Source organism: Pelodiscus sinensis, chromosome 30 (genome assembly GCF_052426305.1).
Source record: "Pelodiscus sinensis isolate ZL-2025 chromosome 30, ASM5242630v1, whole genome shotgun sequence".
Classification (NCBI taxonomy): domain Eukaryota; kingdom Metazoa; phylum Chordata; order Testudines; family Trionychidae; genus Pelodiscus; species Pelodiscus sinensis.
Genome location: NC_143081.1, coordinates 7,823,807 through 7,846,584, shown reverse-complemented (window position 1 = coordinate 7,846,584; position 22,778 = coordinate 7,823,807). Strand labels below are relative to the sequence as shown.

General features: G+C 53.2%; 1 pseudogene across 1 annotated transcript; it reads left to right on the top strand.

The window, feature by feature from the left end:
* The first annotated feature begins 5,284 nt into the window (after positions 1-5,284).
* On the top strand, positions 5,285-6,002 carry LOC149521110 (Ig heavy chain V region 3-6 pseudogene; annotated as a pseudogene). Its single transcript, XR_016348069.1, has 2 exons — positions 5,285-5,400; positions 5,487-6,002. The product of XR_016348069.1 is annotated as an Ig heavy chain V region 3-6 pseudogene (transcript).
* The last annotated feature ends 16,776 nt before the right edge of the window (positions 6,003-22,778 follow it).

Below are 22,778 nucleotides of genomic sequence, written 5' to 3'. Positions count from 1 at the left end.
GCTCGTATCTCTCCTGCTTCTTCCTACATTTCTTCAGCTTTCGATTTCTAACCCTATCCCAGCCCCCTCCTGCCGCCCTGCGAGCGCGGAGCTGAGCGCAGCATCTTTTTTGTTTAAAGGGAAGACCTGTCTCCGAGGGGACATCGCCATATGCTGAGCTCCCCTTATATCCGGCTGGGAACCCGCATGCAAATCCCTGCCCGGGGCTGCCTGGTTAAATACCAGCCCCTGGTTCTAGGAGACTCAGTCTCTGCCCAGACACAGACCTGCCCGGCCCTGCCCGCGGGGGAGTTTCCCTCAGTGCCCGGGAACGAGAATGGAACCTCTGCTGCTTTTCCTCGCCCTGCTCGCCGCCCCCAGCTGTGAGTGTCCGTGGGGCAGGTGGGGGGAATTCAGGCAGAACCGCACATCAGTTCTGTGGCTGATTCTCTCTTCCCAGCTGGTCCAGTCCGGCCCGGGCCAAGGATGGTGAAGCCCGGAGAGATTCTCGCCCTGACCCGCGCTGTCTCGGATGTCTCGGTCTCCATCCCTCACAGGAGCAGCGGCTGGGACTGGTTCCGCCAGCCTGCCGGAAAGGGGCTGGAGTGGGTGGGAGGGGTTCATGACGGGGCCACAGCCACTTATGCCGCAGAGTCTTTCCAAAGCCGGGTCACCTTCTCCGCAGACACCGCCCGGAACCAGGTCTCGCTGCAGCTCCACGCACTGACAGCGGGAGACAGCGCCCCCTAGTGCTGTGCCAATAAAACAGACACAGCGCCAGGGCCTGTCCGGAAAACAGGAAGCGGTTTCCCCCCACACACAGTGAGGGCCCTTTGAAAGCTCCGGCTCGGGCTGGGCACAGAACGTATTTCACAGGGGGGAGTGAATACAGAGACATTCCCAGGGGACAGGTGGGCCAAAGGTTTTTAGCCAGACAGGCCCGATTGGCCCTGGGACAGCGCAGTCAGTGGGTCCCTGTCCCCTTCCCTCTTACCGAGCCGCAAACCTCCTCCCGCCCAGAGAAACCTCGAGCGCCACCTCTCTATCAGAGAACCCTCTAGTAGACCACAGCCCCAACCCGCAATTGCTTCTCCATCCTCCTTCTCCAGTGTCCGCTTCAGGAGCAGAAATGCCATTTGGGCTGGAAAATACTTTTGTCAGCAAAGCGTCGTCAGACACCACCTTCCCCGGGCGGACACTGTCCGGCATGTGAGCCGGGGCCATTGCTCCCAGGGCCCGGCAGAGCAGACACTGGCTGGCGGTGGAAGGGGAGAGGAGCAGGGACAGTTCCAGACACGCTGTCTGCGGAAGGCAACAGAGACAAACCCACCAGCCAATGGCCCCCAAGGCGCGGTAATCCTGCCATTTGCCTGCCATTTGGACTCTGAATTCCAGGGGGCTTCTTTGAAATCTTCACAAAAGCCGCAGGAGAACGGGGCAGTTTCTCTTTTCCAAATTTTCCTTCATTCCTAAGAAGGCTCCGTTGTGCGCTGACATTTGGCTGAGAATGTCAAAGGCCTTTGAGAATAGTGACTGTCAAAAAGTGATTGCAATTGAGTTTGGGCTTCTAAATACCTTTGGCAGTTGCACACTTTGCCGGCTTGAATTCACTGTCGGGGCAGAGTGGTAGGGAGAGATCCCCACGTGTAGACAGAGCTCACACCCTTTCTTCATTTATAGACATGTTAGGAAGCGAGCATGTAAATCCCCTCCTCGCCAACAGACCTGTTATTCCTACGCTTTGCGTCATGTCCCTTGACCAGGTATGAATCCATGAAAGGACCTTCCCTCTCGTCCCAGAACTCACTTTACTTGAGAGGTACAAACACACAGAAAGGTGTAATGTCCCTGTGTCACTGCTCTGCTCTGCACACGCTGGGACACGCAGGGGAATGTGACTCTGCTTTGTACCACAAACCGCTCCCTACCTAGAGATCTGCCCCTGTTATACCCGCTAGGTGCAATCCGCATGCAAAGCCCCGCCCCGGAGCTTCCTGTGTAAATTTCAGACCCTTGGGCTAGGAGCCTCAGTCTTTGCCCAGACACAGACCGGTCCGGCTCTGCCCGCTGGGGAGTTTCCCTTAGTGCACGAAAGCGATAATGAAATTTCTGTGGCTTTTCCTTTCCCTATTCTCGGACCCCGGCTGTGTGTGTGTTGGGGAGCGGGAGGATGGGGCCAGAGATTCATGGGCTGGCTCATTTCTACTATAGTCTCGTTTTCTTTTTCCCAAGTGTCCTTTCGAAGGTGCAGCTGGTCGCGTCCGGCCCGAGACAAGTGAAAACCGGAGAGACCCTCATCCTGAGCTACGCTGTCTCCCGGGTCTCTGTGACCACCGACTAGCAGCAGCTATTTATGGGAGGGGGTCCGGCAGCCCCCCGGGACCGGTCTGGAGTGGGTAGCTTGGGTATATCTACACAATGGGAACAAGTGGTTTGCGGGTCTGTCCAAAGCCGGACCAGCCTCTCTATAGACACGGCCCAGAAACAGGCCTCCCTCGCAGCTGCAGACACCGCCCCCTGTTACTGCGCCAGACACAGTGACACAGAGCGCAGCGGGCCTGGTGCAAAAGAGAAGGCCTGTTGTCTGGAGTCACTGGGGCCTGGTCACAGTCCGTCTGCATCAGAAGCGGGAGAGACACTGGCAGGGGATGGGGGCGAGGTATAGAAGGGGGAAAGGAGGTAAAATCCCTTGACTGCTACCTCAGCTCCTTGTGACACACACCGAGCTCAGGTCTCCCTGGGGAGGTCAATCAGACAAGCAGCCCAGCCCCCTTACCCTCACTCTGGGCAGCGATTACAGAGCCCTGCTGGGCACTCACGGCAGAGCGCAGCTCTGCCTTCCTGTAGCCAGACATGAACCCTATCTTGTTCTCCCCCTGCCCCCCAGCAAGAGAAAGGCAGTCAGCCTTTGATGCCCTGGGATCGCAGGTGTGCTGCCTGTTCCTGACTCTACCATAAACGGAAACCAGACAGTAAATGGGCTAGCTGACGACTGGGGGCCTCCCGTTGCCCTGATGGCTAGTACCAGTAATTGACACGCCTGCACTGTCCCAGGAGAGGAATCTTCGCCCATCACATACTAGAGGTGCCCATTGTCTGCATTTTCCCAGGTGTGAATTATGCTTTGCACCCTTCCTGGGAAACTTGGTGTTCAAAGCCATTTTTCCTAATTGACCACTAGAGACCAGGAAGAAGCCTCCGTGACCCAAGGGGTACAAAGAGGGGTTTAGTTGCCCACCCCATTTGAGCTCCAATCACCTACACCTGTTGGCAGGTATTGATTGTCTCCCGAGGTCCGTGGGATGCCCAACCTTGCCCTACTTCTTCCTGAAGGATTGAGAGAAAGATGCTGACCACCCAAGTCTGGAACACGGGTAAGAATTATACCTGCAATGTGTTTCTTTATGTGTACAGTTTAATTGTTACTATGTTATAAATTTAGTTACTTTATTATAGTTTCTTAAGTCAAACTGTTTCACTTCTATTGTAAAACTGCCTTTGGTAAGGTGAGTTAGCTATAAACTGCAGAACCCAATTAACTCGTCAAACAAACGGCAGGGAGTCTTTGTATCTACCTGTAAACTGCAATAAACACTTAACTTCTATTAGAACAGCCCTTTACTTCTATGTAAACTCCGGTATCTTGTTAAGCAGTCAATCACACTTAGGAAAACTTTCTCCTTGATTGAAGCACTCCCAGTGGCTATTTTGTTTCAATGAAGACCTGCGGTCAGCAATTATCCAATCAGACCGCAGAAAAATGATTAGTTTGTTAATCAAAGGTGCAGCAGCCATTTTGCAAAATTCATAAATTGAGGGGCCATTTTTAAAGCCCCAGAAATCATTTCCTGTCAATCAAATCACTGCGGTTTGCTTTTGGACCACTGTCTCAATTATAGTAAAAACAAGTTGGTGCCCTCATTCAAAGTTTTTAATACCTTTCTTTCTCCTACAAATAAGCAAGGGCTGTCAAGTTTCTGACTTGAACCCGTGCTGCTGTACCGGAACCAAACACAAACAAAAAGAACTCCAGCTGGTCATAAGGGACAGATATAGGGAGAGCTGGGCATTTGGATTGTGTTGCCTCCAGGGGACAGATCCATGGGGCATCTCTCAGCCTTCCCTAGGCTGCCCACTGTGACGGGACCTCATATCCTAGCAGTTAAAATCTGAGGTGTAATAAGTTCCCCCTGTAAACTTTGGGGCGGCTAGACCTGTTGGCTGCCCGCCGCAGGGACCCCAATCCTAGCAGTCAAAGACACAGACATAAAGCTTCTTTGGGGCACCTGTCAACCTTCTCCAGGTTGCCCCCTGCGAAGGGACCCAGGTCCTAGCAGTTGAAGTCTCGGGTGTATAACACACACACACCACTCACTGCCCTACCACCGGCTGACACTTCCTCCCGGCCAGCTCCACCAGCTCCAGCTCACGAGGAGGAAAAAAATTCTGACCTAAACCTTAATAGGGAAAAGAGAGCAAAATAGTTCCTACGCTCACTAATGGGACAGAGCCACATGGGGGCAGCAAAGCGTCACGTTTGCGCTCGAAGCTGGAATCTCCGTTTATTCCCGTCACCTTCAAAACGGGGGTGTCAGCCCCGGGGCTGGAGCCGAGATCCTGGTGCCAGTTCCAGGTTACAACCCTGCTCCGCCCACCCAACTTCACCCACCTCCCCTGAATGCAATGAAAGCGCTCGGAGCCCATTTAAAGTGACACAAACCCCCCTGCGAGCCTGTGGTTATGCGGAAATCAGCAGCGGAGCCCTCTAGAAACGGAGCCCCTTGTCCCGAGGGAGTGTCAGGCTCTGATTTGCTAAGATCTCTAGGGGATCTGGGCGCCAAGACCCCTCTTAATAAGGCAACAGAGACACCTAACCGCCCACCTACCTACCTACTGTGCCTCCCCTCCATCATCAATAACCAATAAATGTTGAGGTTGGGACGCATCAGGGATAACTGTTTCGGGTTTTGGAACAGGGAATGGAGCGGAATAACTGGAGCCCCAGGGCCCAAAACTTGATTTCTTCGGTGTCTGGTTTGTTTACACGAATAATGAGACAGACAGGAGCGGGGTGAGAGAGTTTAATTCACTCTGGGCTTTTGTGTCTTCCTCCTTTGCAGCAACCGAGCAAAGCTCGTGGGAGGGCGGGGAGAGAGACACAGACAGACCCACTATTGTCTCTCCAGGAGGGGCACAGGGAGGCCTTTTCATCGGCTCCTTCTCGCCCCTCCCCCGGGCGCCCCCTCCTTATGCAAATCTCCTCTCCGAGCCCTGGGCTGAAGTAGCCTCCCCGGGGGCGCCCGCAGCCACCGTGTCCTCTCCCCAGGCGCTGAGCAGCTTCTCGCGAGCCCTTCGCTGTCCCTTCCTCACGCACCATGAACTCCCCGCTCCTCCCGCTGTTCCTCGTGGCCCTGGCTCCGGGTGAGTCTCGGAGGGAGGCGACGCGGGAGGGACGGGGGCTGGGTGGGAAGGTGGGTTTGAATCTGACCGATCCCTGCTTTTCCCAGGTGCTCTCTCTCAGATCCAGTTCCAGGAGTCCGGCCCGGGCGCGGTGAAGCCCGGAGAGACCCTCACGCTCACCTGCTCTGTCACCGGAGCCACCATCACCAGCAGCTACTGGTGGCACTGGATACGGCAGGCTCCGGGCCAGGAGCTGGAGTGGATGGGAGGATGGACCGGGAGCACGTACTACAACCCGTCCCTGCAAGGCCGCATCACCATCACCGTGGATTCTTCCAGCACCAAGTATTATCTGCGGCTCAGCGCGCTGACAGCTGCAGACACCGCCACGTATTTCTGTGCCGGATGCACAATGACACGGAGCGAAGCAGGGACCAGCACAAAAAGGGGAAGCGGATTCTGAGCAGGGCAGTGAAGCCAGAGCAGCGGGGAGAGCTGAGCCCAGAGCCTCTACCCGACCCACACGGACACTGACAGGGCTGAGTCCCTCCTGCAGGGAGCAGCACGAACATCCACCCACCGGCAGGCATGTGATATTGGAACGGGAACACGCTGCTTTATAATCCCTGGCCCTCAGGACACACACTCCTGGGACTGGACGGGGCCCAGAGCGGACATCCAGTCTCGTCCCATCCCCTGCACTCCTGGCAGGGCTCAGTGTTATCTAGCATTGAGGCCCGTGTCCGCATTTGGTGCTCGAGCTAGCAAACCTCTGGCAAAGAGCCAGTTCTCCACTCACACACAGAATGGAATGTGAGGCTCACAGCCTCAGGGTTTGAGCTCATATGGGAGCCTTGGTCGCTTCCTTACGACAGGGAATTAACAACAGAACAGCCGGGCTGGGAGGCCGCTAGAGCCAAGAGCCCCGCTCCAGTCTGTCCGCTGCTAGTCAGGAGAGATCAGAACTGGGCTCCCAGTTTGTACCTTTCCAAAGGTTCCCCCTGCAACGGCCTCTTGCCTCCTGCGGCGCAGAGTGAGGGGCGCTATGGTGGTTGGGGGAACAGAGGGACGGCTGCAAGTCGGGATTGAGGGGCACTGAGAGCAGAGGAAAGGGATCGGGGTAAAGTTACAGACACGGTGCGAACTAGAGCTCGCCAGTCCCAAGGGGTGTAAAAGAGAAAAATAGCATTGAGCGTCTGTGGGATCCAGGCACCGAATCGCGTTAAACTCGTTTGGGCCCCCAAGTCTGGAGCTACAATTCCCACCGAATCTGAGAACCGAAGAGAAATGTGCGCACCAGCAGGGCTCATCCCCCAGCCTCCCCCATATTTACCCCCAGTGTCTCCCTCTGCCAAGCTCACCCCCAGAGACCCCATCATCAGAGCCTGCCTCGCCCCTCGCGTGAGATATCAGCCGGCAGGGGCAGCTTCTGGATTGGCTCTAACGCGGGGCCTAGGAGTCATTCAAGGCAGGAGCGGGTTTGTCCCTGAGGGACCCGCGCTGTGCGCTCGGCTCTGCACAAACACAACGGAGCTGCCCGTGTCCCCTTCTCTCCGCCTCTGCGCAAGTGATTCGGATCAACGGTGGCGAGAGTTTGTCTCTCTTTTATAGGGCGCGGAATATGCAAATTGGAGTGTCAGTTTCCTGTTTAAATCTGTCCCTCGTGCTGCCCAGACTGCACCCGCAGGGACAATCCGCAGCCCCTGTGTCTGGGCTGTGACCTGCCAGTCCCCGCAGAATTTTCCCCGCCAGCACCAGGGACAATGAGATTTTTGCTCCCTGTTATTTTGGCTGTAACAGCTTTGGAAGGTATTTTCTTTCCTGAAACAACGAAGACAGTTAAAGAGTATTTTATTATAAATGGTTTTATTCTGATACTTATAAGCTGTCTGTATTCCCAGGTGCCCGGTCCCAGATCAGTTTGGTGGAGTCCGGAGGGGATGTGAAGAAGCCCGGAGACTCTCTGCGCCTCTCCTGCAAAGCCTCCGGCTTCACCTTCAGCAACTACAGCATGCACTGGGTCCGGCAGGCTCCCGGGAAGGGGCTGGACTGGGTGGCTCAAGTCAGCCAGCCAACTGGATCCAAACAATGGTATTCCCCGGCTGTCCAAGGCCGATTCACCATTTCTCGAGACAACTCCGTGAACTCGGTTTATCTGCAAATGACCGGCCTGAAGCCCGAGGACACCCACCGCCCGCTATTACTGTGCGAGAGACACAGTGACACAAAACCTACTCGAGATTCTACACAAACCCAGGCTGCACCCTCTGCCTTGAGCCGCCAGGGGGCAGCAGTGACCGTGCAGCGCTGGGCACTGCGTGAGAAAAGGCTCCGTGTGAATCCAAGGCTCTGTGCGCTGGGCTGGAAACCCGCTCCTCTCTGGCCATGTCAATGGCTGAGCAAGCCGCAGTCAGCGACAGCTGGAGCACGGGGTGTGGGCTGGGATTTCTAAACCAGAGCCCCGAGTTCCCACCTGTGGGTCCCTCGTACACACATGCGCACAGGGACCGAGCGCGGTGTCAGAAAAAGCCAGCCAGGCCCACAGCTCTCCCTGCCCCCTGCCACAGTCTGTGCCCCTCCCTCCGCTGCTCCCGCTTCTCTTCATCCTCTCCTAGTCTCCCCGCAGCCCAGCCTGACAGAACCCACAGCAAAGTGCATGAAAACACCCTATTTACACCCCTCTCTCACAGCCAGGCTGAGCTTTGCCACCCGCATGGGCACCTCAGTCCTACTATAATCCCTCAGGAGCTTCCCAGCCCCTCAGCCTGAGCACATCGGTTTGAACTCCGACAGGACGGGAGCTCGGGCGAGCCGGACAGCCACCTGCCCGCGGCTCTCAGTAGGTGCTTAGGGAGAGACCCCCGAAGAGAATTCAGCACCTCACCTCGTGCGGATACATCGGACAGTCTCTGAGAGCCTTCAAAGCCCGCCCCCTGTCGGCACCGAAATCCCCTCGGAGTCTCGCTGGTGGGAGCTGGGCTGTGAATGAGCATCGATTGGAACCCTGGTCCATGGGTGGAGGTGGGGGTGTCATTGACTACAACGGATCAAGAGACATTATAACCCCTGGATAAAGGGCTTTGCCGAGGGACCCGGCCCTATTGAACCCCCATCCCACCCCCTCTAGCCCTTCCGTGTCTCCGTCTTGTGCCACCCCTCGGCCCAGAGTTGACTTTCCCTCCTTGCCCGTGGCAGGGAGCGAGTTAAGGCCACCAGCCCTTGGATCTTGCTTTTAAAGCCTGAGCCCATATTCATGTTCCAGGACATTGTGCAGCTGAAGGGGGACGGAGGGGGGGGGGGGGAGAGAGAAAATATCTATGTCACTGGGAAGTAACGCTGCCCACAGACCGAGCAGCTGGAACACGAACTACGCCCCCTTCCTCCAGGGCCGAGTCACCGTCTCTGCGGACACCGCCCGGAACCAGGTCTCGCTGGCCCATTGGTCACACTGGGGGCCCCCGCAGAGGTGGTTGGTTCGCGCCCTTTGCCTTGTACAGGCTGGTTCGATCCCAGCATCTCAACCCGCACCCAGCGCCGCCCTGCCCTTGAGCGGTACGAGGGTTCCGGGGTCCTTGTGTCTTCTCCAGCGGGTGCGGTTACACGTTCGCCTTTTACCCGCGTGTTCTGGAGCCAGCGCACCGATGGGAATTGGGCGAAAATCCCTCCTGACGGCTCAATACCCAGAACGGTCCTGCGCCAGGTTCCACAGAGAGCCTGGGACAGAGCAGGGAACCCAGCCTGTCCGTGCACGGTAACAGATGCGCGCCCTGCCCCGAGTAATCCTCCCTCCCTCCTGCCCCGTCTGACCCCCCGGGCAGGTGAATTGGACTGGTTCAGCGAAGAGGTTTTATGTGTCCGGGGAGGAGCTATGCAAATAGGGGGCGCGGTTCCTGTTTAAATCTCTCCTTGTCTCTACCCAGGCTGCACCCGCAGGGACGATCCGCAGCCCCCTGGTGTCAGTGCCCAGGGAATCCCCCGAGAGCTGTCCTCAGCCACAGCGGGGAATGGCCTTTTGGAGCAGCTCTGGCAGATATTTTATTCAGTTATTCCGCCCGCGGGCTCGGGTCTCTGTTATCGCTGCTGCTGTGGACACGGTGCGTGGCCCGTTTGTTCTGTCGCCGGGCCCCGACTGATGTAAGAAGTGCCCAGTGTGGCTGGTGTCCCGCTGTCCCTGAACCCTCCTTTTGGCCCCACCCCAGAGTCTGGGGCCACCTAGAACAATCTACTCGCCCCCGGAAGAGTTAATCGGGCCCTGGTTCTAGGAGGGGGCAGAGAGCGACCCATGGCTGGGCAGTAGGACCTGCTCGCCTGGGAGTGTCTCCCCGGTTTTCTGATGAAGGGCGACAGAATTGCAGGGCTCCGGGGCAAGGTGGGGGCAGCCCCGCGCTCCCAGAAGGGCTGTGTCCTCGGGTGGAAGGAGTAGGGCTGGGGGCAGCCATCAGAGCAGCAGATCCCCCCCTCCCCATCGGCACTTACTGCCTCCCGGGACTATTTAAAGGGCCCGCGCTCCTTCTCTCGCTGCGGCGGGTGCAGTATCGGTGGTGGAGGCGGGGCGCCCCCGGCCCTTTGGAACCTCCGGGCCCTGAGGCCGTTGCCCCCTTTGCCTCGCACCGCCCCCAGGCCTGTGTGTGAGGAGCACGAGGGGCTTTGTCCAGCTCCCCCCCCCCCACCCAGCCGGTCAAACCCGCCCAGCCCAGGCCTTCTTCCCTGTGGCACCGGACAGCAAACCTCGCCCCCGCCACGTCGCACACACGCAGGTTCCATGGGGAAGGCACCTCACCGGCAGCGGCTGCTGCGCGTCTCTCCCGGGCTCGGCCCAGACCCTCCAGTGTCCCAGCCACCGCAGCCCTGTTCTCACCCAGCCCGGACCCTGCAGCGTCTCCTCCGCCCAGTCCCCTCCCCCCACGCAGCGCAGAGAAACCCAGGGGGCAGAGCCACCGGTTCTGATGCCTTCGTCTCCCCGCAGCACCCGAATTCCTCCTTCTCGGCTGGACGTTTCCCTGCCTGCGTCCAGCCACCGCCGGGAGCGCTCTGCGCCTTTGCCTTTGCCAGGAGCCCAAACATCACCCGGGCCTCCTCCCACCTTGCCAGGGGCAGCGCCCCCAGCGCACACTGGTATGTACGGATTGGCCACATTCCATCAGACCAAAGGTCCATTCGCCCAGTGTCCTGTCTTCCCAGGTGCTCCAGAGGGATGGAGCAGAACAGAATGATCCTTCCGCTGTCTTCCATTCCCAGCTTATGACAGAGGCTAGGGACACCACCCTGCCCATCCCAGCTAACAGCCACTGATGGAACTATGCTCCATTAATTTACCTAGCTCTTTTGTAACCCTGTTATAATCTTGGCCTTCATAAAATCCCCTGGCAAGGAGTTCCACGGGTTGCTTGAGCCTTGTTTGTGTGTTTAAATAGGCCCTGCAGAAGGCGTCCTGGTTCCAGTCCTTTCCTCTTTCCTGCCACTGCACCCTTAGCCCAGCCGGTTCCATTGCTCCCAAGCTGTTTGGCTGCCTGTGCGCCTCAAACTGTCTCTTCCCGCCCCCCCCCCCCCCATGTTCCTAGGAGACTCTCGGCCTCTGCATCTCCCTTCTTTTTATGTTCTGGGCCCACCCCACTTTGCAGCCTCACTGCCATGATGTGTTTTTGATCTGAGGAAGTGGGTCTGGCCCACGAAAGCTCATCATCTAATAAACCATCTTGTTAGTCTTTAAAGTGCTACATTGTCCTGCATTTTGCCATGATGTGTATGAGCCAGTCCCACATAGGAAGGGTGGGTCTGTTCTGGGAACCGCTAATGTGAGGTGAACAGCCCCAAAGTCTTTTCATCATTAAAAAAGTGCACAAGTCCAGTTTTTACTGAATGACTAAGGAAAGACAGAAAGAAAGAATCGCTCTCCCACAAGGGCGGACTGGCAATCAAAATAGGCCCAGGAAATGGGTTGAGAAAGACCCACTTTTTCATATCAAAGATTTTTTTTTTAAATTTACTCTTCCACGCTAAGTCATTATAACATCCTCATGATTTATTTCTGACAGTAGGTCCTCCTCGCACGACATTAAGATGAAGGATTCAAGATATGACTGTGTAAGACAATTTCGTAATTTGTTCAGAATATACTTCAGCTTTGAAAAAGACATCTCACAGGATACCTGGGTTGCAGACAAGATTAATACATTATTGTACTCTAGAAAGCCAGCGTGTGCAAACTAAACTTGGCCAAAACATGGTAACAACATGTCATGCAGTTTTTGCAGGATTTACACTTTTCGAGAGCAGTTTCGTCGCAATCATCACATCCTTGGTAAGAGGTCACCTGAATTTGCTCCATTTGCTCCATTTCCTTGCGAAATCCATCATCTCTGCATGCAATATTTCTTTTGAGATAATGTTGCTATTTTTTTTAACAAATTTTCACTTAATTTTTCAAATGCATGTTCGGGGAGATTGTTTTGAATATTTTCAAAATTCTTTGGATCCAAATAAGAAAATTCTGCATAAAGATTGCGGTATTTTAGATACCTCATATTGAAACTGCTAACTACTCTATCCATTGTAACATTATACACATTTATGCGATAAGTTTCTTTTGCATTTCATAGCATTTCATTCGAACCAAATTCCCCAGGTAACTTTTTCTGTATTCTAGTCCGTTTTTATTTAAAATCTGTTTCAACGAACATATCTAGATTTCTGATGTCTAATTCTTCATTTGCCGATGTTACGAATTTTGTAGCTGCAATACGGACTTTGTTCAAAATTTCTCAATATTTTAGATAATTCTTCAGATGTACTTTCAATCATCTGATATGCTTTTATAATGTACATGTTATTCATCTGTAAATATTCCAATAAAAGAGAAGTGTGCTAAAAAATCTGTAAAAATAGTTGTGTGGTCACTATTGTTTCAAAATGGGTCAGAGTTTTGGCTTTGTGATCTAATGGATCTTTGCTAAAATCTAATGGATTCTGATATTTTATAAAATGTTTGTAACATATCACAATAAAATGTAACATCTGTAGTGTTAAAAGGGCCAAAAATTTTCCTTAAGTCTCTGTCTTTCGCCCACCAGTGAGTATCTCCAAGAACTGAAATATAGTTCATCTTACTAAATTCATGCCACACATTCATGCGTAGGTATAATTCTTTGAGAAAAACTCCACAGGTGTTAATAATCCTAAAGAGAGAAATAGTTTCCACCATAATCTGTGTTATTTCACTTCTAGTTATGTTCAAAACATGTGCATAGCACCACACATGCAATTGGCCAGGTGCAGCATTGTTGAGCCATTCAGAAAACCCATTATATTCAGCTTGCATATTGGCTGCTCCATCAGCAGAATTACCAATACATTTTCTTAAATCGATATTCAGGTGTTTTAAAGCATTGCAAACTGAATCACACAATCCGTTTCCAGTTGTTGACGTACAGTTGACTACCGCCACTAAAGGTTCATGGATAGTATTTGTCACGTATCTTATAACAATGAACCATTGATCCTGAACATTAATATCCTGCGTTGTATCTATTTGTATGCTGAACATTTCTGCATCTCTGATTTCATCACCTAGCATTTTCTTTAAGGTGAGTGTGATGGAATCAATAACTGCATTTGCAGTTGTTTTGGACAACAATGTCTGCAGATTTCCTCCTCCCTTTTATTCACATTTGTGTCATGATGTTGTTTGCTTTTTTCTACAACCTCATCAATATGTACTTTTAATATTGGATCAAACTTACTAATAAGTAAAAGTAACTCCAAGAAGTTACCGTGAGCAACATTTTCATTGAGTAATGTATATGCTGCCTCATTTGCACTTCCTCTGTAGCTGAGCCCTCGCTTTCAGCGTAGTTTTATCATTTCAATTATCCTTTGCATAATTTGACGATTGCGCTGTGAGTTTCCAAGTTTCTTTCTTGTAAATAAACTTAACAGATCTCTTTTGTTAGTTTTTAAAAGATAGAATTTGTATGAAGGGCAGACATTTCATGTTCTAAGATTCTTTGGTAAATGTGTTTAGTGTGATTTACATCAAATCCAGTGATAAATGTAGAATTATCTGAATTGTTGCTAAAAGAAAATGTATTTTGCTTTTTTTGCTTTGCAATTTCAGTATTATATGTCAACCAATGACAACGTAAACCATCTTGCCGAAAATAAATCCTTTTGTAATTTAATTTTCCATTAAAATTGGGTTGTTTTGGATGAAACTTGAGAAAATGATTTTCTTGTTTTGGTCCTAAGAAATAAATAATTTCGGATTCATTATCCCCATATTCATCTGAGGAAGAGGTCGACAGCGTGACAGAAACAAAATCATTAGGGTTACCAGTAAAGGACTGTAAATTCAACAATTGTTTGGGTTCGAGTATGGAATTATCAGGAGATTGTGAAGTCGATGGAATGTCAGGAATAACTTTGAGAGTAGAGTCCGAATTCTTATTTATCAGTGATGCTGATGACAGCAACGCAAAAAGTGTGCAGATATAGTTGTAGACTCGAATGTTTGTGTTTCGTCAAACTGAGAAGTACCAGTATCAACAATGTGTAGCAACATTTACATTCAGTGATGGCAACAGTGAAGAGTGGCAGGTCACAATAGAAGAATCATCTGATTGATAACTAGTTTTTGAAAATATGTCCATTAATTTCTGACATTTTTTTCACTTTGGCTCATAAGATAATCTGTTTCTTCTTTTTTAACTACTCCCAGCTACCTTGCACTTTTCTTTTTGACATATTTTAAATTATTTTTGTTGTACTTATTGTATATACTGCTATAATTCTTCTTGTAAATAACACCAGGTTGACAGAACGGCGGTGATGTTTGCGGTAGGATGTCGACAGACCCACAACTGGAACCAGAACAACATACAAGAATCAACTGATATTGTCAACAACAACAGTGTACAGTGACGTCACACACCGCGCCACACCACAGGACTCGCAGAAGGTATGGACAGCAACAACTACAATATGCACTTCGGCACTTACTCATACTCTCGGAAGCTTTACAGTGGATATTACCGTTATGGTGACTATATTTTCTGAACCAAAATTAGGGAGACATTAGCCACACCCCCGATCCATTGTTAACCATGCCCCTGAACCCCATTAGCCACACACCCTGACTCCCATTAGCCACGCCCCTGCAGGTATCACTCTTGGGGGCAAGATGGACAAATGACCAGAAGTAAAAGGTGTCGTGACCCTCCTCTAAGGACTTTTCCCACCATCCTCCTACCAATAGGGATGAGTTTGGCCCCCACCAAACCCCCCTCAAGCAACTATCCTGCAATTGCATTAACCCAATGTGTGTCACATTAACTCGAGGGCGAAGGGCGGGGCGGAGAGCCTAGGGGAAGTGTTCCCTCTAAGAGCTTCCTCCCATGAGCAGAATGAATTTTGTGTTGTACACCAGTACTGAGTTCACATGCCTTGTGTGGATGTGCCACTGTGGCACCCAAGTTATTAATAAATATCTTATAAACCTCTACCTTTCCCCTCTGCTGCCATGTCTTCTCCCCTTGCTCCATCAGCTCCTCTGGTGCCTGCTGCCCCCAACCCCTCATCCTCCTCTGCTGTCCTGACTCCTGCCCTTATCACTGCCCTCAGCACGCCTGGGACGTGCCCCCATGCACTAGCCCTTCTCTCCCCCCTGTGCCCACTCCTTCAGTAGCCCCACTCTGATCATGTGTAGCTACCCCTCCTCATCCCCTCTCCTAACACCACCCTCTACACACCTGCCCTGCCTCTCTCCTCTGGTACTGGTCCCTCCCCTGCAGGTGTCTGCCCTTCTGCTTCACCCCAGAATCCCCTGGCACCTGCAGCTTCCCTTAGCCCTGCAGCCTCCTCGTACCTACCCCTTCCCTAACTGCCCCTGCCCCCTTTGCCCTCTTTTTCCCTGATGTCCACCCCTTCACCACCCTCTACCCCTCTTCCCCTCATGCTCCTATGTACCCTCACACATGACTTGCTCCTACCCCACCTTCCTCATGCCCACCCCTCCTTTCAAGCCTTCTCCCAGCACGTCCCCCTCCCCCCTCTTGTCCCAATGCCCTAACCCTCTCCTCTCCCAGCATCACCCTGTCCCCCCTCCCACTGACACCTTCCCTCCTGCTCTTTTCCTCATTGTCTCCACTGGGCCCCCTGGCATTTGTCTCTCCTCCACCCTCTCCCTTGGTGCCTTCCCCATTCTTCTCCTGACCTGCCCCCCTCCCCTCAGCTCAAGCCCCTTCCCCTCCCACCCCTTCCCCCTCCCCCTAGTTTTCCCCCTGCCCTTCTCCCACATTCTGCCTTTCAGTTTGTGGGGCTGGAGTCTGTGATCGGGCCCCAGAAGTCCCCGCAGCCCTGGCCTCAGCTGCTTCCGGGACTCCAGACCACTTGCGGTGCCTGGAGCTGGGCCACGCGGTGCTAATTTTCCTGAAGTCCCCGCACCAACTTTGGCTCCCATTAGCAGGAACTGGGGGGGGGGGGGAAGCCTCCACCCTCCCAGATACCCCATGTGGAGCACGGCTGTGTAAGCGGGTCAGTGCACAGCCGCTCCCCCAGCCGAGTGGGAAGGGGGGCAGGGAGGAGGAAAGGGCCGTGCAGACAGTACACCAACAGAGCCCAAACGTACCCTGCTATGCAGCGCTTCAGCCGGGCTCTGCAATGTCTCTGTCAGTATTCCGGCAGCCGTTCCCAGGAGCAGCTTGCCGGATTTATCCCCCTCCTCCTCCAGCAGCCGGCCATTCGGATGACAGCCCACTGGAAATTCCTGATATCCCACCAGGCCAGTCCGCTCTTGGTTCTCACACACACAGCTGTGCACAGACACTGGCCGCAGGGTGAGAAGTGGGCAGCCCGCAATCCTCCTTGTGCCCGGACACACTCTGTGCCCCTCACTCTCCTCCTGGCTTCCCAATAGTCCAGGTTGGCTGGTAACATGCACTGGGCCAGAGAGCAGGGAAGGGAGTCGCTCCACAGACCTGTAGCCAGACACTGTCTGGGATTCAGGAGATTGAAGTCCCTGCTTTAATGTGTCTCTAATTACTCAAAATACAGGACAATGTAGCACTTTAAAGACTAACAAGATGGTTTATTAGATGATGAGCTTTCGTGGGCCAGACCCACTTCCTCAGATCAAATAGTGGAAGAAAGTAGTCACAACCATATATACCAAAGGATACAATTAAAAAAATGAACAAATATGAAAAGGACAAATCACATTGCAGAACAGGAGGGAGATGTGGGGGGGGGGGGGAGGAAGGTAAGTGTCTATGAATTGATGATATTAGAGGTGGGGAGAGTGGGATGTTGGTGAGTTAATAGTATTAGAGGTGATAATTGGGGAAGCTATCCTGGTAATGGGTAAGATAGCTTGAGTGTTTGTTCATTCCTTTTTGGAGAGTGTCGAATTTTAACATGAATGACAGTTCCAAAAAGGACACTCTCCAAAAAGGAATGAACAAACACTCAAGCTATCTCACCCATTACCAAGACAGTTTCCCCAATTATCACCTCTAATACCATTAACTCACCAACATCCCACTCTCCCCACCTCTAATATCATCAATTTACAGACACTTACCTTCCTCCCCCCCCCACATCTCCCTTCTGTTCTGAAATGTGATTTGTCCTTTTCATATTTGTTCATTTTTTTTAATTGTATCCTTTGGTATATATGGTTGTGACTATTTTCTTCCACTATTTGATCTGAGGAAGTGGGTCTGGCCCATGAAAGCTCATCACCTAATAAACCATCTTGTTAGTCTTTAAAGTGCTACATAGTCCTGTTTTTTGCTTCAGCTACCCCAGACTAACACGGCTACATTTCTATCACTATTCTAATTACTCAGTGCATGTTTAACAGCCTTGCAGCAGCCTTGTGCCCCTGGTTTGTGTCTCTGATAAACAGGAAACACGCAGCTGCTTGTGACAGTTTCCTGTTTACATCTGTCCCTATGTCTGCCCAGGCTGCACCTGCAGGGATTATCTGCAGCCCCTGGGTCTGGGCAGTGACCAGCCAACATCCCTAAGGAATTACCCTCTGGCACTAGGGACAATGAGACTTTGGCTCCATTTAGTTTTAATTTTCGCTTCCTTCAAAGGTTACTGACCCAAGTGCATTTGCGGGATAGAAACATAATCGCCTCATCAGTGATGGGAATTGATGTGTTATCTCATTCCCTGGTGCCTGCTCCCAGGTGCAGCTGGTGGTGTCCAGAGGGGATGTGAAGAAGCCCGGAGACTCCCTGTGCGTCTCCTGCAAAGCCTCCAGATAAGGGGGGCCAGTGAATCCCCAAATTCTTCCCCCGCTCTCAAGGGACAAGGCAAACCAGCACCTCACACTTCGCGGAAAGGTTGGCTGGAGCGCGAACCCCCCTACAGCGCAGTCTGGGCCTTGTTACATCGAATTGTAGCGTTTCAGCTGCAGGCCTTCACTGTGACTGCCTTGTAACCATCCCTGGCCTAGGGAATCGCTACAGCTCCTTGGCTCTGGGTTAATAGAAATCTCTTCCTTCCGCGAAGGCTTGAAACTCACAACATCCAGGCCAGAATGTGACGTTACACCCCATGTTCTCTATGGAAATGTGCTTTTATGGATCTGCCATAACTGAGGTTTACGTAGGCAAGATGGGTCCTGAAAGGGGCCATTGGAAACATTCCAATGTATTGAGGTCATTGTTCATTCTGCGCGCATAGCTCATGCCTGTGTCTACAGTTAGGAATACTGGCACCGTGACAATTACACCTGTGTGCGCACGTCCCTGGCTCTTCTGCAGCCCGAAGCTGCTCAACACTTGCCCTCTGCAGACCCTCTGCCTATCTCAGCCGGGCTTCTCCTCCATGGGCAGGGGGATCCCTCCCACCATTGCCAGGGTCCAACAGGGGAGCCCAGGCCCTGTGGTGAGCAGCTAAGTTCTGGTCCCTCAGATGCCTCACAGCTGCCTCTAGGCTCTTTCCCACCTTGGATTGCCTTTAGGCCCTTCCCCCAGGCCCTCCCTGGCACTGCTGCTTCTCCCCAGACCTCCCCTCCAGCCTCCAGCCTCCAACGACCAAACAGAGACAGGAGAGCTTCTCCCCACAGCTCCATCTCAGCTGGGCTGCCTCCCTTTCTGCTCCCAGCCAGCCCTTCGCCCAGCTGACCTCCAGCTCCAGCTGGGCCCAGCCCGACCTCCAGCTCCTCTTACCCTGTCAGTGCCACAGCCCAGTGGCACAGATTCACAGGCCTCGTGCTCTTCTGTGCAGTCGTTGGGTGAACTCCCTTCCTTGGCATAGCCCTTTGGCGTGTTTGTGCAACCCTTCTCTTCCCTGGGGTTCGCCTCTCCCTTCCTGGCTGAGAAAACAGAAGTTTCTGAGCAGCAAAGATGAGGAAAGAGGAACCACAGTGGGAGGGGGAAAGAGGAAGTCCCCGGCGAATTACAGTGAGTGTTTCTGACAGGCACCAAATTCAGCCTGAGGGGCTGCCTGAATTTGGATTTAGGTTTTGCAGAAGGTGATTTTCCTATCCCGTGGAGGGAGGTTACCGCTGCGCCCACCGTGAGGTCCTTGTTTGGGTGTCAAATTTCTCATCTGAGCCAAAGATTCCCCTCAGGGCTGACAGGTTCCTGTGCCAAGCTCGGGCCCAGTAACGCTCTGATTTCAATGCTTTTGTCATTGGGAGCCCCAATGTGCACAGACCCGACACTCCCACGCTCGCAACTCCTTTCTGTTTGCAAAGAAATCGTTTATTTCCCGCTGTGCACACGGGCTCAAGGGAGAGAGCGAGAATTCGGAACCAATACAGAAAGCCCTGATCTTCCTCATCACCATCCCCTTCCTCATCCTCATCAATAGCCACTATTGTGGCCCCTCCCATAGCCTGTATCTCCCCTCTCTCTGCCCTGCCATGCTCCTTTTATAAGCTGCAATGCTGACGATGCCGTGTCTAACGCATATTCAATAGGGGGTGGCCCATATTCCTTATTTGTGTTTCCTCCCCTTTCCTCCTGGGAGCTGCAAAAGCCAACGTCTTCCCATGTCATCGGAGCTGCCTCTTTTTCTGCCCACCCCCGCCCCGTAGCCCTTCTTCAGCTGGGCTCCATCTCCAGCTGGGCCTAGCTGGGCCTCCAGTTCCTGTTCCCCAGAACTGGGTCAGTGCCATCCCATAGGGTCCGGGTTTGGGACCTAGAAACCCTCCCCCACCCTATCACAGCCCCTCTGTGCTACGGCTCCCCATGCTACAGCAGAGCCTCCCAGCATTAGTTTAACGGGCTACACCCAGCAGTGAAACGTTAATTCAAACTAAGTCCTTAGTTCGAGTTAACTGTTACACTCGTGGAATGAGTTCGGGCTAGTGAAATTTCAAAATGGCAACCGGACAGGAACGTACAAATAAAGCCCGGGATATTTAAATCCCGGGCTTCATTTGCAACTCTGGTCGCCTCGTTTGCCTACCTACCGTGAATTAATGAGCTAATGTAGATATTCCCACACAGTGTTTCTCAACCAGTGGTATGAGTACCCTTAGGGGTACTCAAGAGAAGTCTGGGGGGGTACCTCAACACAATTGAAATTTGGAGAAAACTGAATTTTTGTTATAAGTTTTACAGCCTTTTATTATTTTTGTACTTTTTACACACAAAAATTTCATCCCCCACCCAGCTATGATTAAGTTGTTTAAGCAAATGTGTTGCAATGGTTAAAAAAAAAAAAAAACCCTGCTGTGTGTGTTTGAAAACTAGGTACTGCAGGTACTTAGCATTTTTAAAGGGGTACTTTATAAATAAAAGGCTGGGGTACACTGGTTTAACAGATGCCTGCAGGCCCAGCAGGACCAGGGGCAGTTCTCAAGTCTGCAGGGGGAATGAGCGAGGGCCCCAGTCAGCATCAATAGACCCCAGTCCCTGGGGCCAGATGCCCAGTGGGTGTGAGCCAGTGTCACTTCTCTGAGGCTCCTTTGCACAGGTTGACTCTCTTCCCCCTCCCCCGAGATGTCATCTCATTCTCTGTCCCCACCCTCCAGTGTCATGCCCAGGAAATGGGCAGCTCCCCAGCCCACACCCTGTGCACCACAGACAAGTGTCTCTCCAGCCCCTGAGCTAGGCGGTGGCCCTGCCTGAGGCTGTGACTGCCTCTGCTGAGCCGAGAAGAACCCAGCTTCCAGCCCAGCGCCACTGGCTCAGCATGGAGCTAATTCGCCTTCTGCCTCTGCTGGGTAAGTGCCCCCCTCGGCCCTCAGCCCCTCTGTCTGTTTGGAGACTCCCCCTCTCACCCCTGTCTCTGCATTTCCTCTCCAGAGCTCTCACCCCCTCTCTGCTCCTTTCTTCTCTTCCAGTCTTGCTCCAGAGTCTCCCCAGGCTGGTGTCCTCTGCAGGTAATGACATCTCTGGGCCTCACTGAGATGCTCAAGGAGGTGTGGGGGAGCAGAGAGGGGTTCTGGCAGAGGGGCTGGGATCCTTCTCCTCTCACCCCGTGGTGTTTGGATTTACAGGGGGGGGGGGGATCATCCCTTGGTATCCCCATGTCATCCCCTGACACCTCAGGGGGTGCATCTGGTACCTGCTTGGAGGGTCTCTTTGGTGCCTCCCAGCCCAGGCCATAGGGGAGAAGCTGGCCCCATCCCCATGGGCATTGCCCAGCATCTCACTGGCAATCCCAGCAAAGAGAGCGAGGGTGGGATGGGCCATGGAGACTGAGCTCCTGCCTCCCCATGATACTGAGCCCATGGTCAGAGCCCATCCGTGTGTGTGGGGGGGAGGAGGAGGGTGTGTGTGTGGAGGAGGAGGGCGTGTGTGGGGGGGGAGGAGGAGGGCATGTGTGTGTGGGGGGGGGAGGAGGGCGTGTGTGGGGGGGAGGAGGAGGGTGTGTGTGGGGGGGGAGGAGGAGGGTGTGTGTGGGGGAGGGTCTCTCTGCCCCAGCTATGGGCTTCCACAGAGGGCTCAGGGACAGGGACAGACCCAGCTCTGTGCAGCAGGGCAGTGAAAGCAGGTTCTACAGAGACCCTGGAAGGAACATGATGGGTGGTAAAATTCTTCCCTCCCTTCTCCACTTCTGCCAGAGCTTCCTCATTTCTGGGCAGGGTCTTCTAGCTACTGCTGGGCAGGGCTGACAGTCAACTGGCACATTATCCCCCCTCTTCTGCCTCTACCCCTGGATGGGGACTGTGGAGTGAATGTCCAGGTGGGATGTTGGGACCAAGCTATTAAAAACATCTGTCCCCCTCTTTTTACACCCTGCCCAGTGGGCCCCTGTGATGGCACGTTGGGGGTCCCCCCTCTCCTGCACCCCGAAATGGCACAAACAGACTGCACCAGCCGGTGGAATAGAGGAAGTTTATTGCCTCTCCAGGATACAGCACAGCACAGATGTAATCTGGTCACAGAGCTGGGCTAGGATGCCTCAGGCCCCCTTGAGATGGGGGAGACTGGGCCCCTAAACTCCAGACCCTTTCCCTAGCCTGTCTCCTCCATGCTCCCAGACAGCCAGCAACCAACCCCCTTCCAGCCCTGCCCCCCAGCCAGGGCAGCATTCCACCTTCCTTTGTTCCTCTCCATGGGGGGTGTCTGGCCACTGGTTTGCATAGTGACTCATCCTGTTTTGCTGGGTCGTGGTACCCACGGCAGCCAGTGGGGGTTACCCCAGAGCCAGCAGCATAGAAACCAGCCAGGTACCCCCACTACGTCACAGCCCCTTCTTCTGTACCTGGGTCACTGAGGAAGTGGGTTTGGGAGAGGGTCATTGGACTCCTTGGGAGGGGAGAAGCCCAGAGCATAGGTACAGTGGTGGGGGCAGTGCCCAGGGGAATAGACACCATGGCCTGGCAAGGACACAGGGCCTGATGTGATGTGGAGGAGAACAAAGGAGAAGGCAGGGGCACTGGAGACACATGGCCAGGAGAGGGCACTGAAGTTGGACTGAGCTAATTGTTGGCGTGAGCAGCAGGGAGCACCACATCACTGAGTCCCAATGGGATCAGTCTCACCAATGAATGACAGTCAGTCTCACCCTATATTTCCAGCCCCCCAGCTCACCCTGTCCCCTCAGCATCCTGTCTACATCCCTGGAGAAACTGTGTCCCTGAAGTGCTCAGCTGTTGGGGCCCTTGCTATGACCGGGATTCGTTTCCTCAGGGATGGCCATGAAATCCACTCCAGAAACTTCACCTCACCTCGAGAGCATTACACCTACCTCACCCGGCTGTCAGGGACATCCAGATCTCAGACCAGAGTGTACAGCTGCGCTTACTGGCGGACAGAGTTTGGGCAAGAGATCCCATCGGAAATGAGCCCACCCATCTCCATTGCAGTGACGGGTGAGCTTGAACCTTACTTGGGATGGGGCAGATCTTACAGAAGATACATCCAGTGCTGGCTAAAAAATCACCAGTGATGGTGCATCCATCTGTTCCACTCTGGGTGCTGTGAGTCAGGCTG